Source organism: Salvelinus namaycush, chromosome 26 (genome assembly GCF_016432855.1).
Source record: "Salvelinus namaycush isolate Seneca chromosome 26, SaNama_1.0, whole genome shotgun sequence".
In the NCBI taxonomy this organism is placed as follows: Eukaryota; Metazoa; Chordata; class Actinopteri; order Salmoniformes; family Salmonidae; genus Salvelinus; species Salvelinus namaycush.
In genome coordinates, this window is record NC_052332.1 from 2,662,830 (window position 1) to 2,686,328 (window position 23,499).

General features: G+C 43.2%; 1 pseudogene; it reads right to left on the minus strand.

Annotated features, from left to right (window-relative positions):
- The window catches only part of LOC120021839, a 68,378-nt pseudogene that overhangs the window by 34,400 nt on the left and 10,479 nt on the right, over positions 1–23,499 (minus strand).

Genomic DNA, 23,499 nt, shown 5'->3' on the forward strand with positions numbered 1-23,499 from the left:
ACAGCAATTTGACCATGAAGGCCTGATAGACACAGTCTCCTCTGAACAGTTGATGTTGAGATGTGTCTGTTACTTGAACTCTGTGAAGCATTTGTGACTCACCACCTGGATGCGGTCTTATGTAGCAGCATTTGAATTTCTGTGTTTTACATTGGATAAAAGTAGAGACTCAAAGCTATAAAATTGTATATCATACACTGCATTTGAGGAAACAATGAGAAAGTAATTCTGCTTTGAAAGTTGATAAAGTTGTAAACTCACTTTTGAGAAAACTGTCTTTCAATGTTTTGGTACTACTATTGGAGAGCCCTTCTTTGTCTACACCCATTCAGCATTGTGCACACCTTCTTAAACCTTAGCCCCACCCATCTCTTTAAGGGTTGATCCGAGTGTTCTGTACTAACTTGCCAACAACTTCCAGACACCGAGAGAGAGAACAGCTTACTGAAAATGACTCGCCCTAGCAGAGCTGGTTAGGCTGTTATGTTATACTGACTGCAACTGTGTTGTCAGATTGTCTGCTGGGAAATTCAGAGCGTTTTGCGTTCAGAGCGCACACTGGACGCTTTGGCCAATAAGTAGGGTTGATCCGAAAGTTCTGACCTCACAACGACAGTCAAGCACCCAAGCTAACTAGCTAACATCGGCTAGCTTCTTCCAGACACATAATGAGAGAACACCCCACTCTGAAAATTTTACTTGCCCTAGCAGAGCTGGTTAGGCTTTTTTTCAGAGCGTTGGTGACTGTAACTATGCTGTTGGCAACATTTGAACTATGCTTTGTTGCCGACGTTCACTGACACCGGACATATTCAACGGGTGTTGAGCATTCAAAATGCATCAGTTATTCTGCGCTCTGGCACACTAAGACAAGTCTTTTGTTAAGAAAAGTAGCTAGATAGCTAGCTAGGTAAACAATGTATCCCACCGTATGACGTAATGTTAGTTAGCGAGCCAGCCAGCTAATGTTAGCTAACTAGATAACAGTAAATTTGAACTTGAAATGAAAATACTTTCTTTGAAAATTAGAAATGCGTAATATCTGAAAATGTAGCTAGTTAGACTATATTACCCCTGGTCTGAAATCGGAGTAGATAGACAAACTAGCTGATAAATTAACTTTGGCTATCAACAGTTGCAGTGACATTCTGTTGAAATGGATACTTGCATAGTGGATTTTGTTAAGACATGTAGCTAGCTAGCTAGCTAAACAATGGACCATAATCACAACTTGTGTAAGTTCACACACGTCACATAACATTAGGTAACGAGCTAGCCAGCTAACGTTAGCTAGTTAAACAAAAATGAACAGTGCCAACAATGCCACAGTGCTGGGAGCTAGTGTAACGGATGTGAAATGGCTAGCTAGTTAGCGGTGGTGCGCGCTAATAGCGTTTCAATCGGTTACGTCACTCGCTTTGAGACCTTGAAGTAGTGGTTCCCCTTGCTCTGCAAGGGCCGCAGCTTTTGTGGAGCGATGGGTAACGATGCTTCGCGGGTGACTGTTGTTGATGTGTGCAGAGGGTCCCTGGTTCGCGCCCAGATCGGGGCGAGGGGACGGACGTAAAGTTAAACTGTTACACTAAGCAACCATGTTCAATTTTAGCTAGCTAACATTAGACTCTAACTAGAACAGCAAATGACTCTGGGAAACGAATAATAACATCAGCTAGGGAGCCAGCCATCTAACGTTAGCTAGCTAGCTAACAGTACACTTTAACTTGAAATGAAATCACTTTCTGTCAAAATTAGAAAACATGTAATATCAGAAAATATAGCTAGCTATCTTACCTGTATACATCATTGTACATGGACACGTCTCCCTGTCAGGAATGTTATGCCACGGCTGCCCTTAGTTTGAAGATGTAATCCGGGGAGACAGGTGTTTCCTCCATCTCTTCAGCTATCATAATATAATTCCACTGATTTCAAAACTTGATCCTACAGAAAGTGGAGATACTTATGCAGCTCCACTACACAATACATAAAAAAAGCTGTGTTCAACAGGATTACCAACACAGAAAGACAAGCTTCTATGGCAGACCAATCCAAACTCCTCTTTCGGCATGTCCAGCCCACTCATTATCTCAGCCAATCATGGCTAGTGGGAAGGTAGCAATCTTTTTCTCTGGTTAACCAACAAGGCTTGTAATATAACAATTTTATTCGTATTTACTGATGGCATACAAGTTTGTTATTAAGGCACATGAAAGTTCACATGTTCAAGAAGGCATTTCCGCCAAAAAAACGCAGTTTCATCAAAGAAAATTGTTTACGTTCAAACAGCTCTCCCGTGAAGTCGTGACTTGCGACATATGCCTAGTTTCCTGAATCGGGTCACATTTACTTGGAATGAAATCTGAGGTGCAGTTAACTTATCCTCTTTAGCAGAGGTAACTCTGGGTCTTCCTTTCCTGTGGCGGTCCTCATGAGAGCCAGTTTCATCATAGCACTTGATGGCTTTTGCGACTGCACTTGAAGAAACGTTCAAAGTTCTTGAAATGTTCCGTATTGACTGACCTTCATGTCTTAAAGTAACGATGGACTGTCCTTTCTCTGCTTATTTGAGCTGTTCTTGCCATAATATGGACTCTTTTACCAAATAGGGCTATCTTCTGTTTACCACCCCTACCTTGTCACGACACAATTGATTGGCTCAAACGCATTAAGAAGGAAAGAAATTCCAGAAATGTAACTATCAACAAGGCACACTTGTTAATTGAAATGGTTGAGAGAATGCCAAGAGTGTGCAAAGCTGTCATCAAGGCAAAGGGTGGCAACTAGAGGTCGACCGATCGGAATTAATGGCCGAATAATCGGGGCCGATTTCAAGTTTTCATAACAATCGGAAATCGGTATTTTTGGGCAACGATTTGCCGTTTTTTTATTTTTTTTATTTTTTTTATTTACACCTTTATTTAATCTTTATTTAACTAGGCAAGTCAGTTAAGAACACATTCTTATTTTCAATGACGGCCTAGGAACGTTCTGCCTCGTTTAGGGGCAGAACGACAGATTTTTAACCTTGTCAGCTCGGGGGATCCAATCTTGCATTGATTACATTGCACTCCACGAGGAGCCTGCCTGTTAGCGAATGCAGTAAGCTAAGGTAAGTTGCTAGCTAGCATTAAACTTATCTTATAAAAAACAATCAATCAATGACTGTCATTGCTCCAATGTGTACTTAACCATAAACATCAATGCCTTTCTTAAAATCAATACACAAGTATATATTTTTAAACCTGCATATTTAGCTAAAAGAAATCCAGGTTAGCAGGCAATATTAACCAGGTGAAATTGTGTCATTTCTCTTGCGTTCATTGCACGCAGAGTCAGGGTATATGCAACAGTTTGGGCCGCCTGGCTCTTTGCGAACTAATTTGCCAGAATTTTACGTAATTATGACAACATTGAAGGTTGTGCAATGTAACAGGAATATTTAGACTCATGGATGCCACCCGTTAGATAAAATACGGAACGGAATAAACGTTTTGTTTTCGAGGTGGTAGTTTCCGGATTAGTCAAAGGTATATGGTTTAGAGAGAAATAGTCGACGCGTTATAATTCCTGTAATAACTTGCGGCTGAACTTGAAAGGGGTTCCTTCGTTATTTTACCGTTCATGTCTTCCATAGAGAATGTCTTGATCTACTTCAAATAAGGTCTGTGTTTCGTGCAGGCTTAAACCGCCTCGACGTTTTGATACCCGTGTAAATCTCACTAGGTTAAGGTAACGTTTGTCAACATATTTTCATAAATCCACTCTACAAATGTTTTTATCTTCGCTTATATTTAGCCAATATTGATCAGAGTTACCTTGTCCTATGGATATCTACACAGTTATAAAATTGGCACGGTGATGTAAGCCTACACGAAACACAGACCTTATTTTAAGTGAATCTAAAAATATCCTATGGAATAAATGAAGGAACCGCTTTTCAGATTTTGCTAGGTGTCATGGAAATTATGACTCACACTTTGGTTGTCAATTCTTACCATGCCCATTATTAAAATAGGATTTCCTGCATATAGAAATTAAAGTTTTTGTTTTAAACATTCATCACAGGTAACTTCAAACAGCTGAGAGTATTTGTCTCCTAAGCAGACTCTTCAGTATCATTGTCACTTCAGAGCTGTGTGCGTGTGTATACATTTACATTTACATTTAAGTCATTTAGCAGACGCTCTTATCCAGAGCGACTTACAAATTGGTGCATTCACCTTATGATATCCAGTGGAACAGCCACTTTACAATAGTGCATCTAAATCTTTTAGGGGGGGGGGGGGGGGGGGGTTAGAAGGATTACTTTATCCTATCCTAGGTATTCCTTAAAGAGGTGGGGTTTCAGGTGTCTCCGGAAGGTGGTGATTGACTCCGCTGACCTGGCGTCGTGAGGGAGTTTGTTCCACCATTGGGGTGCCAGAGCAGCGAACAGTTTTGACTGGGCTGAGCGGGAACTGTACTTCCTCAGAGGTAGGGAGGCGAGCAGGCCAGAGGTGGATGAACGCAGTGCCCTTGTTTGGGTGTAGGGCCTGATCAGAGCCTGAAGGTACGGAGGTGCCGTTCCCCTCACAGCTCCGTAGGCAAGCACCATGGTCTTGTAGCGGATGCGAGCTTCAACTGGAAGCCAGTGGAGAGAGCGGAGGAGCGGGGTGACGTGAGAGAACTTGGGAAGGTTGAACACCAGACGGGCTGCGGCGTTCTGGATGAGTTGTAGGGGTTTAATGGCACAGGCAGGGAGCCCAGCCAACAGCGAGTTGCAGTAATCCAGACGGGAGATGACAAGTGCCTGGATTAGGACCTGCGCCGCTTCCTGTGTGAGGCAGGGTCGTACTCTGCGAATGTTGTAGAGCATGAACCTACAGGAACGGGCCACCGCCTTGATGTTAGTTGAGAACGACAGGGTGTTGTCCAGGATCACGCCAAGGTTCTTAGCGCTCTGGGAGGAGGACACAATGGACTTGTCAACCGTGATGGCGAGATCATGGAACGGGCAGTCCTTCCCCGGGAGGAAGAGCAGCTCCGTCTTGCCGAGGTTCAGCTTGAGGTGGTGATCCGTCATCCACACTGATATGTCTGCCAGACATGCAGAGATGCGATTCGCCACCTGGTTATCAGAAGGGGGAAAGGAGAAGATTAATTGTGTGTCGTCTGCATAGCAATGATAGGAGAGACCATGTGAGGTTATGACTGAGCAAAGTGACTTGGTGTATAGCGAGAATAGGAGAGGGCCTAGAACAGAGCCCTGGGGGACACCAGTGGTGAGAGCACGTGGTGAGGAGACAGATTCTCGCCACGCCACCTGGTAGGAGCGACCTGTCAGGTAGGACGCAATCCAAGCGTGGGCCGCGCCGGAGATGCCCAACTCGGAGAGGGTGGAGAGGAGGATCTGATGGTTCAGTATCAAAGTATCAAAGGCAGCCGATAGGTCTAGAAGGATGAGAGCAGAGGAGAGAGAGTTAGCTTTAGCAGTGCGGAGCGCCTCCGTGACACAGAGAAGAGCAGTCTCAGTTGAATGACTAGTCTTGAAACCTGACTGATTTGGATCAAGAAGGTAATTCTGAGAGAGATAGCAGGAGAGCTGGCCAAGGACGGCACGTTCAAGAGTTTTGGAGAGAAAAGAAAGAAGGGATACTGGTCTGTAGTTGTTGACATCGGAGGGATCGAGTGTAGGTTTTTTCAGAAGGGGTGCAACTCTCGCTCTCTTGAAGACGGAAGGGACGTAGCCAGCGGTCAAGGATGAGTTGATGAGCGAGGTGAGGTAAGGGAGAAGGTCTCCGGAAATGGTCTGGAGAAGAGAGGAGGGGATAGGGTCAAGCGGGCAGGTTGTTGGGCGGCCGGCCGTCACAAGACGCGAGATTTCATCTGGGGAGAGAGGGGAGAAAGAGGTCAAAGCACAGGGTAGGGCAGTGTGAGCAGAACCAGCGGTGTCGTTTGACTTAGCAAACGAGGATCGGATGTCGTCAAGCTTCTTTTCAAAATGGTTGACGAAGTCATCCGCAGAGAGGGAGGAGGGGGGGGGGGAGGGGGAGGAGGATTCAGGAGGGAGGAGAAGGTGGCAAAGAGCTTCCTAGGGTTAGAGGCAGATGCTTGGAATTTAGAGTGGTAGAAAGTGGCTTTAGCAGCAGAGACAGAAGAGGAAAATGTAGAGAGGAGGGAGTGAAAGGATGCCAGGTCCGCAGGGAGGCGAGTTCTCCTCCATTTCCGCTCGGCTGCCCGGAGCCCTGTTCTGTGAGCTCGCAATGAGTCGTCGAGCCACGGAGCAGGAGGGGAGGACCGAGCCAGCCTGGAGGATAGGGGACATAGAGAGTCAAAGGATGCAGAAAGGGAGGAGAGGAGGGTTGAGGAGGCAGAATCAGGAGATAGGTTGGAGAAGGTTTGAGCAGAGGGAAGAGATGATAGGATGGAAGAGGAGAGAGTAGCGGGGGAGAGAGAGCGAAGGTTGGGACGGCGCGATACCATCCGAGTAGGGGCAGAGTGGGAAGTGTTGGATGAGAGCGAGAGGGAAAAGGATACAAGGTAGTGGTCGGAGACTTGGAGGGGAGTTGCAATGAGATTAGTGGAAGAACAGCATCTAGTAAAGATGAGGTCAAGCGTATTGCCTGCCTTGTGAGTAGGGGGGGAAGGTGAGAGGGTGAGGTCAAAAGAGGAGAGGAGTGGAAAGAGGGAGGCAGAGAGGAATGAGTCAAAGGTAGACGTGGGGAGATTAAAGTCACCCAGAACTGTGAGAGGTGAGCCATCCTCAGGGAAGGAACTTATCAAGGCGTCAAGCTCATTGATGAACTCTCCAAGGGAACCTGGAGGGCGATAAATGATAAGGATGTTAAGCTTGAAAGGGCTGGTAACTGTGACAGCATGGAATTCAAAGGAGGCGATAGACAGATGGGTCAGGGGAGAAAGAGAGAATGTCCACTTGGGAGAGATGAGGATCCCAGTGCCACCACCCCGCTGACCAGAAGCTCTCGGGGTGTGCGAGAACACGTGGGCAGACGAGGAGAGAGCAGTAGGAGTAGCAGTGTTATCTGTGGTAATCCATGTTTCCGTCAGTGCCAAGAAGTCGAGGGACTGGAGGGAAGCATAGGCTGAGATGAACTCTGCCTTGTTGGCCGCAGATCGGCAGTTCCAGAGGCTGCCGGAGACCTGGAACTCCACGTGGGTCGTGCGCGCTGGGACCACCAGGTTAGGGTGGCAGCGGCCACGCGGTGTGAAGCGTTTGTATGGTCTGTGCAGAGAGGAGAGATCAGGGATAGACAGACACATAGTTGACAGGCTACAGAAGAGGCTACGCTAATGCAAAGGAGATTGGAATGACAAGTGGACTACACGTCTCGAATGTTCAGAAAGTTAAGCTTACGTTGCAAAAATCTTATTGACTAAAATGATTAAAATGATGCAGTACTGCTGGCTGGTGAAGTAGGCTAGCTAGCAGTGGCTGCGTTGTTGACTTTGTTTGAAAGTGTTGCTGGCTAGGTAGCCTCGATAACTGGCTAGGTAACCTCGATAACTGGCTAGATAATTACTCTAAACTACACAATTATCTTAGATACAAGGACAGCAAAGACAACTATGTAGCTAGCTAACACTACACTAATCAAATCGTTCCGTTGTACTGTTTCGGTAGAAGTTGGCTAGCTGGCCAGCTAGCAGTGTTGACAACGTTAGGACGGCGAAAATAGCTGGCTAGCTGACTTTGTTTGAAAGTGGAGCTGGCTAGGTAACCTCGATAACTGGCTAGATAATTACTCTAAACTACACAATTATCTTAGATACAAAGACAGCAAAGACAACTATGTAGCTAGCTAACACTACACTAATCAAATCAAATCGTTCCGTTGTAATGATTCGGTAGAGGTTGACTAGCTGGCTAGCTAGCAGTGTTGACAACGTTAGAAGATTCGATAATTCGATAATAATCTAAACTACACAATTATCTTTGATACGAAGACGGCTATCTAGCTAGCTAAGAAAAAATGCTAAGATCAAACAAATCAAGCCGTTGTACTGTAATGAAATGAAATGAAATGTAATACTACCTGTGGAGCGAAGCGAAATGTATGATGTATTATATTAAGTTAAAATAAAAGTGTTCATTATTCTTTCAGTATTGTTGCAATTGTCATTATTACAAAAATGTGTGTGTGTGTATGATATATATATTAAAAACATTTTTTTTTAAATCGTCCGATTTAATCGGTATCGGCTTTTTTTGTCCTCCAATAATCGGTATCGGTATCGGCATTGAAAAATCATAATCGGTCGACCTCTAGTGGCTACTTTGAAGAATCTCAAATATAAAATAAATTTTGATTTGTTTAACGCTTTTGTGGTTAGTACATGATTCCATATGTGTTATTTCATAGTTTTGATGTCTTCACTATTATTCTACAATGTAGAAAATAGTAAAAATAAAGAAAAACCCTTGAATGAGTAGGTGTGTCCAAACCTTTGACTGGTACTGTATATATATAATATATTTTTGCTTATAATATACTGTATTTGGCCTGCAGGGGATAGTGCAGGGGACATTTTAGAGGGCCCGATCTTGGCGGTGTAGATATTTTTGCATTTTAAAATAAATTTCTGCAATTCTACACACATTTTTCCACGGAGCTGAGAGCCATTTTTGCTGTTGTAAAGCTAATTTCCTGCAATTATATTAATTGTGCCATGGATAATGGTGTGTTCATTTTCTCAAACATAATAACAAAATCAATACTGCTAAATTAAATGTTTTTGGAATTGTCAATTGACTGTCTAGCTTTTATTTTAGTGATTGTTAGTTGTTAAAGATTATATTATTGAAAGACATAAAGGTCCATTATCTTTTCTATATACTTTATATCTGGTTTCAGTCATTTAATTTTACACTGAAAGAGTTTTTCAATCCCAGAAAATATTTTAGAATAATTTTTTCTCTTTTTTTTTTTTTACACAGTTTGGACTTCGGTTACCCGAAAAAACGCTTAGGCTGCCCCAAAAATTCCTGCAATCAAATTCAATTTGGAAAGAACCACTCTTCAAGACCATCCTGTTCTGGAACTGTAGAGCTGGATAAGTGGGTATGTATGTGTATGTGGGTGTCTGCAGGCATGTGCACAGATATGTCTCTACTTTTGCAGATTACACACCCCTTCCAGTCTCCAGTGTCCTTTTGGGTAGTGGCATAATTTACCCATAAAATATTATGTTGTATAGATTTTTTGTCATTGAACCCACTTCCCGCAAGTCTGACATGTCAAGTTTGCCACACCTTTTCCTTCCGTTGGTTGCGCCTTTTTATCTGCCCAAAACAGAGCTCACGCGCGCCCAGTATCCAAGCATGCATGGCTTGAGAGATGTGGTAACCGGTCGAGTATGTGTAGTGAGCTACCTAGTTTAAATATCAACAGTACTGCCACAGCAGCATAACACTTGATTAACACTTGATACAACTTGATTTAGCCTACATTCTCATCAATAGTCTGGTTGGCTGATACATGCAGCAGGGAGAGGCAGAAAGACATAGAGAAGAGTCACTGCTTCAATGACCCTCCAACCCAACTCCATCCCTTCTTCAGTCGGGAGTTGCACATGTGTCAGGGCAGCAGCAACACAGCTGCATATAGCTAACCACCATATACTAAAATATCCACACAAGCCACTAGCCAGCCAGCCATCATGAGTTAGAAGATTATGAACATTATATTACGAAGTTGTTATTCTGAAAGGATGATTGAAGATAAATCTCAATCAGTAAAATAAACTGAGCTTGCTAACTAGCAGGTTTACATCAAGCATCATGTAAATGGAGGAGGAGGCACTATAACTACACTGAACAAAAATATAAATGCAACATGCAACAATTTCAAAGATTATACTGAGTTACAGTTCATAGAAGGACATCAATGCATAAGGCTCTAATCTATGGACTTCACATGACTAGGAATACAGATATGTATCTATTGGTCACAGACACCTTAAAAAAAGGTAGGGGTATGGATCAGAAAACCAGTCAGTACGTGGTGTGACCAACATTTGCCTCGTGCAGTGCGACACATCTCCTTCACATAGAGTTGATCAGGCTATTGATTGTGGCCCGTGGAATGTTGTCCCACTCCCCTTCAATGGCTGTGCGAAGTAGCTGGATATTGTCGGGAACTGGAACACGCTGTCGTACACGTCGACATGGGGCTGTGCATTATCATGCTTAAACATGGCGGCGGATGAATGGCAAAACAATGGGCCTCAGGATCTCGTCACATTCAAATTGCAATCGATAAAACGCAATTGTGTTCGTTGTCCGTAGCTTATGCCTGCCCATACCATAACCCCACCGCCACATGGAGCACTATGTTCACAACGTTTGCATAAGAAAACTGCTCGCCCATGCTGTCTGCCATCTGCACGGTACGTTTGAAACGGAGATTCATCTGTGAAGAGCACACTTCTCCAGTGTGCCAGTGGCCATCAAAGTTGAGCCTTTGCCCACTGAAGTCGGTTACAATGCCAAACTGCAGATATGTCAAGATCCTGGTGAGGACGACGAGCACGCAGGTAGCTTTCCTGAGATGGTTTCTGACAGATAGTGCAGAAATCCTTCAGTTCTGCAAACCCACAGTTTCATCAGCTGTCCGGGTGGGCTGGTCTCAGACGATCCCGCGGGTGAAGAAGCCGGATGTGGAGGTCCTGGGCTGGCATGGTTATACGTGGTCTGCGATTGTGAGGCCGGTTGGACATACTGCCAAATTCTCTAAAATGATGTTAGAGGCGGCTTATGGTAGAGAAATGAACATTCAATTCTCATGGCAAAATCTCTGGTGGACATTCCTGCAGTCAACATGTCAATTGTACGCTCCCTCAAAACTTGAGACATCTATGGCATTATGTTGTGTGACAAAACTGTACATTTTAGAGTGGCCTTTTATTGTCCCCAGCACAAGGTGCACCTGTGTAATGATCATACTGTTTAATCAGCTTCTTGACATGCCATACCTGTCAGGTGGTTGGATTATCTTGGCAAAGGAGAAATGCTAACTAAAAGGGATGTAAACAAATTTGTGCACCAAATTTTAGAGAAATAACCTTTTTATGCATATGGAACATTTCTGGGATCTTTTATTTCAGCTCATTTAACAACACTTGACTTGTTGCATTTATACTTTTGTTCAGTGTAGCTTTCTTAAACGAGTGTTGAGTGTTTTGTGTCAGAAATAAATAGCCCTATGCAACAACAACAAAACACTTTGAGATATGAAAGTCTGTGCACGGGCCTGCGTGTCTGTGTATGCATGCGCACGTCTATGTCGTGAGTGTGTCTCACCACGTCGTTAGGCAGGCTTTGGAGCTCGTCGAAAGGTGTTTCCGTGGTGTTGTTGTCTACGTTGAGGACTACCACATCATCCAGGGCCATCCCCCTCACCTTCTGCAGGGAGAGAGACACACAGAGAGAAGGTTTGACACTTGCACACTCATATTCACAGACACACACAGTCAAACAGACACGAACACACACACACACACACACACACACACACACACACACACACACACACACACACACACACACACACACACACACACACACACACACACACACACACACAGTCAAACAGACATGCATACACAAACATACTTATGAGTTGAGTTTATAAACCTGTCTGTGGTTAGGAACTTACCTCCAATAGGCTGGAATATACTTCCAGAAGGACAACCATCTCTGCAGCACTCCACCAAACAGGCCTTTATGGTAGAGTGGCCAAACGGAAGCCACTCCTCAGTAAATGATAGCCCGCTTGGAGTTTGCCAAAAGGCACCTGTTCTGATGAAACCAAGATTGAACTATTTGGCCTGAATGCCAAGTTTCACGTCTGGGGGAAACCTGGCACCATCCCTAAGGTGAAGCATGGTGGTGGCAGCATCATGCTGTGGGGATGTTTTTCAACGGTAGGGACTGGGGGACTTGTCAGGATCGAGGGAAAGATGAACGGAGCAAAGTACAGAAAGAACCTGCTTTTCAGAGCACTCAGGACCTCAGATTGGGATGAAGGTTCACCTTCCAACAGGACAATGACCCTAAGCACACAGCCAAGACAACGCAGGAGTGGTTTCAGGACGAGTCTCTGAATTTCCTTGAGTGGCCCAGCCAGAGCCCGGACTTGAACCCGATAGAACATCTCTGGAGAAACTTGAAAATAGCTGTGCAGCGACACTCCCCATCCAACCTGACCGAGCTTGAGAGGATCTGCAGAGATGAATGGGAGAAACTCCCCAAATACAGGTGTGCCAAGCTGGTAGCGTCATACCCAAAAGACTGGAAGCTGTAATCGCTGCCAAAGGTGATTCAACAAAGTACTGAGTAAAGAGTCTGAATACTTATGTAAATGTGATATTTCTGGTTTTTATTTTTTATAAAAATAAAAGTTATAAAAATAACTGTTTTTGCTTTGTCATCATGGGATATTGTGTGTAGGTTGACGAGGGGGAAAAAACACTTTAAACAATTTTAGAATAAGACTGCAACGTAACGAAATGTGAAAAAGGTTAAGGGTTCTGAATACTTTCCGAAAGTCACTGTATGTACACTACTGGTCAAAAGTTTTAGAACACCTGCTCATTCAAGGGTTTTTCTTTATTTGTACTATGTTCTACATTGTAGAATAATAGTGAAGACATCAAAACTATGAAATAACACATATGGAATAATGTACTAACCAAAAACATGTTAAACAAATCAAAATGTATTTTAGATTCTTCAAAGTAGCTACCCTGTGCCTTGATGACAACATTGCACACTCTTGGCATTCTCTCAACCAGCTTCAAGAGGTAGTCACCTGGAATGCAATTTCAATTAACAGGTGTGCCTTGTTTAAAGTTCATTTGTGGAATTTCTTTCCTTCTTAATGTGTTTGAGCCAATCAGCTGTGTTGTGACAAGGTAGTGGGGGTATACAGAAGATAGCCCTATTTGGTAAAAGACCAAGTCCATATTATGGCAAGAACAACTCAAATAAGCAAAGAGAAAGGACAGTCCATCATTACTTTAAGACATGAGGGTCAGTCAATACGGAACATTTCAAGAACTTTAAAAGTGTCTTCAAGTGCAGTCACAAAAACCATCAAGCGCTATGATGAAACTGGCTCTCATGAGGACCGCCATAGGAATGGAAAATCTAGAGTTACCTCTGCTGCAGAGGATAAGTTCATTAGAGTTAACTGCACATCAGATTGCAGCCCAAATAAATGCTTCACAGAATTCAAGTAATGGACACATCTCAACATCAACTGTTCAGAGGAGACTGTGTGAATCAGGCCTTCATGGTTGAATTGCTGCAAAGAAACTACTACTAAAGGACACCAATAATAAGAAGAGACTTGCTTGGGCCAAGAAACACGAGCTATGGACATTAGACCGGTGGACATTTGTCCTTTGGTCTGGAGTCCACATTTTTGGTTCTAGCCGCCGTGCCTTTGTGAGACGCGGTGTGGGTGAATGGATGATCTCCGCATGAGTATTTCCCACCGTAAAGCATGGAGGAGGAGGTGTTTTGGTGTGGGGGTGCCTTGCTGGTCATACTGTCAGTGATTTATTTAGAATTCAAGGCACAATTAACCAGCATGTCTACCACAGCATTCTGCAGCGATTCTCCATCCCATCTGGTTGGCGCTTAGTGGGACTATCATTTGTTTTCCACAGGACAATGGCCCAAAACACACCTTCAGGCTGTGTAAGGGATATTTGACCAAGAAGGAGAATGATGGTGCTGCATCAGATGACCTGGCCTCCACAATTCCCTGACCTCAACCCAATTGAGATGGTTAGGGATGAGTTGGACTGCAGAGTGAAGGAAAAGCAGCTAACAAGTGTTTCTGTGAAAAAACAGTGTGGCCAGCTCAAACACGGACTGTTGCATCAATCGAAACTGAACGTTCTAAATAAGCGTTTTAATCACACTTGTTTGAGCGTACGCTGCAGGGACCACTGTAGAATGATCACACCCATTTGTTGGTACGTGTGAAAAGATTAAAAGGTGTGTTGGTGCTAGTAAAGAAGCCTGCTGCTATGGAAATCAAGCCAGCATGTTTCTCCACTGAAACAATGAAAACTCCTGTAGCTTCTACAGTATGTGACCCATCTGAAACAGAGCTATGTTTCACACCTTCAGTTAACTGTACACCATGGGTGGAGGGGTGGGGGAGATTATTCCTGTTGACTGAGAAAGGTCCAATTACTCGGGTTCAACATTATACATACACACGCATGGACAAATACAAACACACGCACAAACGTACAAACACACAAACCTTCAGCCTTTGAACCAGAATAAGGAACCAGATACACTGCAAAACATTTTTTTTAAGTGACACTGTCAAACTATTGTGATATACTCAAAATTATTGTAAACAGGGTCATATTGTACTATCCACCCCTATTTCAGATGCTTTATGCATCCACATATGTCTTTTATGCTACTGTGTCAAATAAAACTTTAAAGGCGGCAATCTGCAGTTCAAACAACAACAAAGCATTACCCCGCTACTGTCTTGATAAACAGTTACGGTATGGGGCAGGAGAAATGTAAACACTCTCAAATTCATAGACAGAGCTAAATCAAAGTTATAAACAGAGCATTGGATGCAAGGTACAGTTCTCATCAGGCGTGAACATTTGAGGCTGGTCTTAGCCAAAGCCCAGGCCCAGTCCGACATTACCGAAATGCAATGATTTTCCTTTCACATTGTAATTTAAATCAAATCTATTTTTATTTGTCACATGCATCGTAAACAATAGGTGTAGACTAACAGTGAAATGCTTACTTATGGGCACTTCCCAGCAATGCAAAGAAACATTTTTGTTGTTGAAAAAAAAGTAAAATAAATTGATGAGCAGGGGTACGAGGCAATTGAGGTACATACACTACATATACAAAAGTATGTGGACAGTCCTTCAAATTAGTGGATTCGGCTATTTCAGCCACACTCGTTCCTGACAGGTATATAAAATTGAGGCAGTTTGGAACTTGGTAGTGAGTGTTGCAGCCATGAAATCTCCATAGACAAACATTGGCAGTAGAACGGCCTTACTTAAGAGCTCAGTGACTTTCAAAGTGGCAACCGTCATAGGATGCCAACTTTCCAACAAGTCAGTTCGTCAAATTTATGCTCTGCTAGAACTGCCCTGGTCAACTGTAAGTGCTGTTATTATGAAGTGGAAACGTCTAGGTGCAACAACGGTTCAGCCACAAAGTGGTAGGCCACACATCTCACAGAACGTGATCGCCGTGTGCTGAAGCGCGTAGTAGGTAAAAATCGTCTTTCCTCGTTTGCAACACCCACTACCAAGTTCCAAACTGCCTCTGGAAGCAACGTTAGCACAATAACTGTCCGTCTGGAGCTTCATGAAATGGGTTTCCATGGCCGAGCAGCAGCACACAAGCCTAAGATCACCATGCGCAAAATGCCAAGCGTAGGCTGGATTGTTGTAAAGCTCGCCGCTATTGGACTCTGGAGCAGTGGAAAAGCGTTCTCTAGAGTAATGAATCACGCTTCACCAAATCAAATCAAATGTTATTTGTCACATGTGCCGAATACAACAGGTGTAGACCTTACAGTGAAATGCTTACTTACAAGCCCTTAACCAACAATGCAGTTTTAAGAAAAACAAGTGTTAAGTAAAAACTAGATAAGTAAAAACGCTACAGCATTCAAGATGATTCTGTGCTTCCAACTTTGTGGCAACAGTTTTGGGAATGCCCTTTCCTGTGTCAACATGACAATGCCCCCGTGCACATAGCAAAGTCCATACAGATATGGTTTGTCGAGATCATTGTGGAAGAACTTGACTGGCCTAAAAAAGTCCTGACCTCAACCCAATTGAACATCTTTGGGATGAATTGGAACGCAGACTGCAAGCCATGCCTAATCGCCCGACCTCACTAATGTTCTTGTGTCTGAATGGAAGCAAGTCCCTGCAGAAATGTTTCAACATCTAGTGGAAAGCCTTCGCAGAAGAGTGGATGCTGTTATAGCAGCAAAGGAGGAACCAGCTCCACATTAATGCCAATGATTTTGAAATGAGATGTTCGACGAGCAGGTATCCACATACTTTTGCTCATGTAGTGTATGCCCATTTAGCAGTCATGTGTCCATACATTTATTGTGAATGGGTGGTCCCAGGATTCAAACGCAATATCCTGGTGTTGCAAGTGTCATGCTCTATCAACTGAGCTACAGAGGACCATTGTGGTTACTCACCAGCAGTAGTCTATAAGGTGCTGAGGCAGGACGGGAATGTAAACGGGTTGCCAATACATGGGGTACATCATGGCCGCCGACCCATGAACACACGCCGTTAACTGTGAGGGAGAGAGTAAAAAACAGGACAATCACCCACAACACCACACAGAACATAATAAGGCATATAAACAATTTTTCACAGTTTAATTTTGAAACATACACTATAGCCATATTCCTGAAATGTTAACAATATTCTCATATGTATCAAGTTGAGAGGTATAGAGCATCTTGCACCTGAGGTTATAATGTATTTTTTCTCCGATAAGAAAATACAAGAAATAGTGACTCTGTCAATATAATGTACACTACCGTTCAAAATGTTGAGGTGACTTAGAAATGTCCTTGTTTTTTAAAGAAAATAACATATTTTGTCCATTAAAATAACATCAACTTGATCAGAAATACAGTGTAGACATTGTTAATGTTGTAAATTACTATTGTAGCTGGAAACGGCAGATGTTTTATGGATTATCTACATAGGCGTACAGAGGCCCATTATCAGCAACCATCACTCCTGTGTTCCAATGGCACGTTATGTTAGCTAATCCAAGGTTATCATTTTGAAAGGCTAATTGATCATTAGAAAACACTTTTGCAATTATGTTAGCACAGCTGAAAACTGTTGTTCTGATTAAAGAAGCAATAAAACTGGCCTTATTTAGACTTGTTGAGCATCTGGAGCGTCAGCATTTGTGGGTTCGATTACAGGCTCAAAATGGCCAGAAACAAAGACCTTTCTTCTGAAACTCGTCAGTCTACTCTTGTTCTGAGAAATGAAGGCTATTCCATGTGAAAAATTTCCAAGAAACTGACGATCTAGTACAACGCTGCGTACTACTCCCTTCACAGGACAGAGCAAACTGGCTCTAACCAGAATAAAAAGAGGAGTGGGAGGCCCCGGTGCACCACTGATCAAGAGGACAAGTACATTAGAGTGTCTAGTTTGAGAAACAGACACCTCACAAGTCCTCAACTGTCAAATTCATTAAATAGTACCAGCAAAACACCAGTCTCAACGTCAACAGTGAAGAGGCGACTCCGGGATGCTGGCCTTCTAGGCATATTCATAAGATGGTAATGATTATTCCGAAAGTGTAATAGTTCTCTCTGCTCTTGCCTCTATGATGCATTCGCTCACACCTGAGAAATCTTCTGATGGATGATCAACTGTAAAACTACATAAGGACCACATGAAAGACCATGTGTGTACAGCATGCCTGTGTCTGTTTGCATGTGTGGTTGGTTTTACAAGATCAGGCGAAGTGTGTTGTAGCGTGGGTAGCTTTTTATTATTGAAGCATTCATACGAGATGGCACACTAAAACACTCTATTAATTAACTTCTTGTCCACCCAAAATGACAGTAACCATCTACTCCGGAAACCAAAGCCGACAGTCACAGTCACGAGCACGCATGCACACACGGGTTGAAGTCCAAGAGGAAATTGGCCATTACTCATGGCATCAAAGCTACCCCAGAAATGAAAAAAATGACACCACCGGAAATTAGACCAGCAACTTCATTTACAGTAAGAAGAGAAAAATATATATAAATTCCCTACTCCTTTTCCCCTTGACAGTTCCTATCACTGACGCTTAATACGAGCGTGACAAATCCCGCTCCCTTTTGTGTGTCAGGTAGGAGGAATGTAGTGCCAGCCAGCCAGCCTACGGGACTGATCAAATTCAGATGGCGCCGTCAAACGCTGACAGATGTGTCAATAAATAGTGACGTGGCGCTGCCCGAACAAACGACAGAACAGCCTTTCTCCAGAATTACAGTGTTTGTCTCAGACATGTGACATGGGTGGTTTTCTATATTAAGAGCTGTCAAAAAGGCATGTGATCATAAATCATGCTCCTTTCTCTCACCCCCCATAGACAATCAAACTGGCCAGATTCTGAAAATGTTGCTCTGATGTAAGACAGGGGAAGGGAAACGTTATGACAACTCGTCATAGGGAATGGGGGGTGGGGAGAAAGGGACCTTGAGGAATGCTCTTCCACAGCCATGTCAGGTAAAGATTTTTCACTTAGATTAATCATATATCTTTTTATAGGGGAGGTGGAAGACATGTGTGGTTTCTCTGTTTTGCTAAAACATTAGAGGAACCTTCTGCTTTTCTCCCATGGCTCTGGTCAAAAGTAGTGCACTATACAGAGTGCACTACATAGGTATGTCCCTTATTTCCATTCCTCAATAACCACTGATATGGAAAAGGAATAGTATGTTCTCCCCATATTCTTCAAATAACATGGCCACATTTTGATGGAAGGCAAAGTTAGTTTTATACCACACATTCTAACATGTCACCATCTTTGCTACTACATGTTCAGGTGTAGTATCTAAAGAATAGCATTTTCCCATTGGGATTGTGAGCTCTATTGAGCATCCAAACTAGAGTATGTGTAAAAAACAGCACTTAGACTGGGCTTCAGTAATCAGACATTAGTAACTTTAAGGGCGCCGAGAGGGTGGGAGGGGCTTAATTGTGTAGCGTGGATATCACATAATGGAAGACTTAGGAATGCCTCAGGACTCCATGTTAGGACCGTTACGAGAACCATAATGGAAGACTTTGCTTCGTATGGTACAGTACAACAAAGGAGGGCTCCTTTAACGTATGTGTAAGGAGATATTTTTAACAGATAACAAGTTCTTTACACTGTCCTCTCTAGAAAAAGGTGTGAAGAGGGTTACCGGTGGAGGTGAGAAAGAAAAAAGGAACAGAAAATGTAAAGGGTGTAAAAAGATTCTGCAGCTGCAGGGGAACACACCCAGCTTCCTCACACACATCAACAATATCTTAACACATTTCTGCTGGATAAAAATAAATAAATAAATAATTACAGTTGGGTGTGCAACCATTTATGCAACAGTACAGAGCCAATCCTGTAAAAAAAAAAGGACACTTTCATTAATAAGCGGATATGCATGGGGAGATAGAGAGAGATGAGGAGTGAGAAAGGAGGAAGAGGAGGGGGAGGGAATGAAGAGTCTACAGTACTTACAGTGCTTAGTTTGCTACAGCAGATGAGGATTCGAACGCTCATAACGCATACTAGCGTACCGATGGAGCATGTCGTTGACATCTACAGCTACAAAATATGCTGTTAGGTTTCTCTGCAAAAAAAAAAGGCGAAAAAAAACTACAAAAACAAAACAAGGTAGAGGTTAGTCGTGAAGGCAAGGGAGGACCAATGACTGTGCATGAATAGTACAAGGCATCAACATCAATTAAATAGCTTTTATTGGTATAACATAAGTATAACAGGTGAAGATTGTAACAGGAAGACACAAACTTTTCATTGCGATCATCAGAGTGTAATACAACGAAATACAATAGTGTAAAAAACACACATTTATGCTCTTTATATCTGGGGATGCTTGAAACAAATATGTAGGCATTCCACCAGAGGTTTAAGTGAAAAAAGCTGAGGCAGAAGGCAGGGGTGTGTGTATGTGTGAGCCTATATGTCTGTCATTCTCCAATCCTCCGCTACCATTACTTCTGAAGACTACAGCCTCCTCCTCCGACATCTCCCCCTGCTTACTGGGGTTCAAAGGTTGCCTGACGACTCATACTGCACACAATTTAATTATGTTGCTCTATCTATCGCTACATACATTCAGCTTGAGACTGCCGTCATCAAAGTGAGGGGCGTTGTACAAAATGAGTCATCAGTGATTGGATTGTCTCTAACCAAGCAGAGTATCAAAGCCAATTACAATTTCTGAAACACCCACGTGTGTTCAGGCTCTGGCTTAATCAATTGCTTTATTGGACCAATCAGAACGGTTTGAATGTGTTCGCATTTGAGAAGTCAGCGGGGAGGTGATTATATGCAGACTTATCGTAGAGAAGAAACATTAGTGTGGGTGTGGAGTTTTTACAGAGTCATGTGGATGGGTAACCAGGCAAGTTCAAAGGCACTGCACTGACGGCTCCCTTCTTGTCTCTGTCACGTCTCCATCACGCCGTGGATATCAAAAGTAGAGAGACAAGCTAACATGTAAGCTCTCCCTTTACCTCGTTCTGCCTGTCCCACTAAAAGCCCACCAGAGATGGGGAGAAGGGTAGCTGGGGAGTGCCTCACAGCCTTAGAGGTCTAGCGAGGGCTTTCTGATTTGCCCCAACGGCAAACTAACTATCCAAGGATGCCAGGGGCATTCGGGGAAATCAAATGAGTTATTGAAGAGTGGAGTAACATTGGTGTGGTTTGTTCTGGTTTTGATCTACAATGATAACTCCTTGGGGGTAAATCTGGGAGTTGTCTCACATCAAATCAGATGAGATTGAGTAATGTATTTTGGTATATCGTCAACTATCTCAAATGGATATTGTCAGTGGTGCCGATTGTGCTGTGAATGTACACCAGAAACTGCAGGGTGCAGGCCGAAGATACTCACACTTTCAGGTATGCTGGGAAGTTCCCTTGTGTCAGGCACAGTGAAGTAAGAATGCTAAGAGGGACAAAGAAATATGGCGGGTCAAAGGTCAAATTGAAGAGATGAAGGTATTTTAAGCCATCACAGTTCATGACAAAAGACATACGCTAATAGGATTAACACATCTGTTCAGTCTGGCATTCCCCTCAGTTTAGCCCCACCCTTACTCAGCCCTATCCAAAGTTAAGTAGCTTTTATTCATTCTATTGTCTTATTCTTGTTTTATACCCTTTGTTTTTTTTTTAAGGCAATTCAAGTCCCATGTATTATTATTATTATTATTATTAATAATACTGTATAGACATTCCATACACTGAAAAAGCTAGCATACTGCCTTTTTCATTTTCCTGTTTCAATATATGTTCTTCTGTTTGATGCCTAATGAACAATACGCCGTTCTCAACAATGGTAACAGCTCAGGGAAGATGACAGACAGGGAAGAGAGGGTGAGGTGGTGCCTTGAGACTCAATGTATGATAATAAACCCAGCTCCTTTTTCTGGAAGTAGGGGAAGAGTTGAGAGTGAAGGTGATGCACTCATTACTTCCTCTATATCCCTCCCCTTGGAGGCGGTCTGTTTTTTGGGGTGTAACTCTGACTCGCTCCATCTCCAGTGAAACGCTTGAAGTACGGGTCTTGACACGGAGCCCTGAGGCATTCCTCAAAATCTTTTAAAAGGAACGGCCTGCGTTGTACCTTATCGTGCAGCACAGCTGAGGGATAAGCCTTTGAGGGTCGGGGCAATGGTGCACCTCTCTCCCACTCCGCAGGGGTGGCAGCCTTGGTGCGCCCCCCATTGAACCCGCAACTGACCCGAAAACAGTCGGCAAGAACAGCAGCCTATCTCGAAGCATCCTCTATGAAGGATAAGGCTGTACCTCGCTGACCCAAGTGCTATGGCCATGAGATGGGATTCATTGATGTATTCTGCTAAATCCAACAAACATACTGTAGGCATATGTATTGTGTGTTAAAATTAGATCTCTAATGGGGGTTTCACATAACAGGTGCAAGAAGGGCATTGCACCAAGGGAGCCATTGTTTTTTAAGCAGCGCTTCTGGGACATCACCACAGCACTCAAAGTTCAAATAACTTGAACTTTCAACCACTGCCCACCAAGTCTGACGCTACGGCTTTTGGCATCTTGATGTATCAAGGGCCCTGAAGTGTTGGAACCAGTTCAGGGAACAGAACCGAAAAATAATCAAATCAAATGTTATTGCTCAAATGCACCAAATACAACAGGTGTAGACTTTACAGTGAAATGCTTACGAGCCCATTCTCAACAGTCAGAGTTAAAAAGATAAATAATTGCTAAATAAAACAAGGAAATGGTAACACAATACAACAATAATGAGGAGTACCAGTACCGAGTCAATGAGCAGGGGTGAGAGGTAGTTGAGGTAATTGAGGTAATACAGTATTTGCATTTGGTCAGACTTGTTGATCCGGTACTGTTTGCCGTGTAGTAGCAGAGATAACAGTCTATGAATTCGGTGGCTGGAGTCTTTTGCAATTTTTAGGGCCTTCCTCTGACACCGCCTGGTATAGAGGTCCTGGATGACAGGGAGTTTGGCCCAAGTGATGTACTGGACCGTACGCACGACCCTCTGTAGCGCCTTGCGGTCGGATGCCAAGCAGTTGCTTTACCAAGCGGTGATGCAGCCAGTCAAGATGCTCTCAATGGTGCAGCTGTATAACTTTTTGAGGATCTGAAGGTCCATGCCAAATCTTTTCAGCCTTCTGAGGGGGAATGGGCGTCGTCGTGCCCTCTTCACCACTGTGTTGGTGTGTTTGGAACCTGATACACTGGTTCCTCCTTTAAAAGTTATGAGTTTACGCTGCCGGGACATAGAGGTAATTTGTGGTTTAGTACGTTACCCTGCGTCACCACTTCATTGCTCCAGACCAGCGCAAGGGGGAGTTAGAGCACTAATTATGCTTTTGGGTCCTACTGTGTCTCTAACTGACAATGAATGGGCGACATAAACCTAAATAGAAACTGATAATTGTGCCAACTTCAGTATTACTTACTAAAACTGTTGTTACACTGTCTTTATTATTGGCGCTGTTTTCACTTTGGGGGAAAACCGTGCCCAATTTAAACGGCCTCGTACTCAATTCTTGCTCGTACAATATGCATATTATTATTACTACTGGATAGAAAACACTCTCTAGTTTCTAAAACCGTTTGAATTATATCTGTGAGTAAAACAGAACTCCTTTTGCAGCAAACTTCCTGACAGGAAGTGGAAAATCTGAAATCGATGCACTGTTCTAGGGGCTGCCTATTAAAGTCCTTGATATTTATTAGTTTAGATGCACTTCATACGTCTTCCACTAGATGTCGACAAGCAGTGAGAGAAGAAATTGAGTGTGTAACTTGATCTGGGCACGAATCATAGCTCTTGGCATGACGTGTTACCAGTTTCCTGTTTTCTGGAGAGCGCGAGGAGGGACCTGGATTTGCCTTCTGATAAGCTGTCGTTATGGACGACTAATATCTCCGGGTTTGATTTTATTTGATACATGTGACAATATCATCGTAAAGTATGTTTTTTCAATATACACTGCTCAAAAAAATAAAGGGAACACTTAAACAACACAATGTAACTCCAAGTCAATCACACTTCTGTGAAATCAAACTGTCCACTTAGGAAGCAACACTGATTGACAATAAATTTCACATGCTGTTGTGCAAATGGAATAGACAAAAGGTGGAAATTATAGGCAATTAGCAAGACACCCCCAATAAAAGAGTGATTCTGCAGGTGGTGA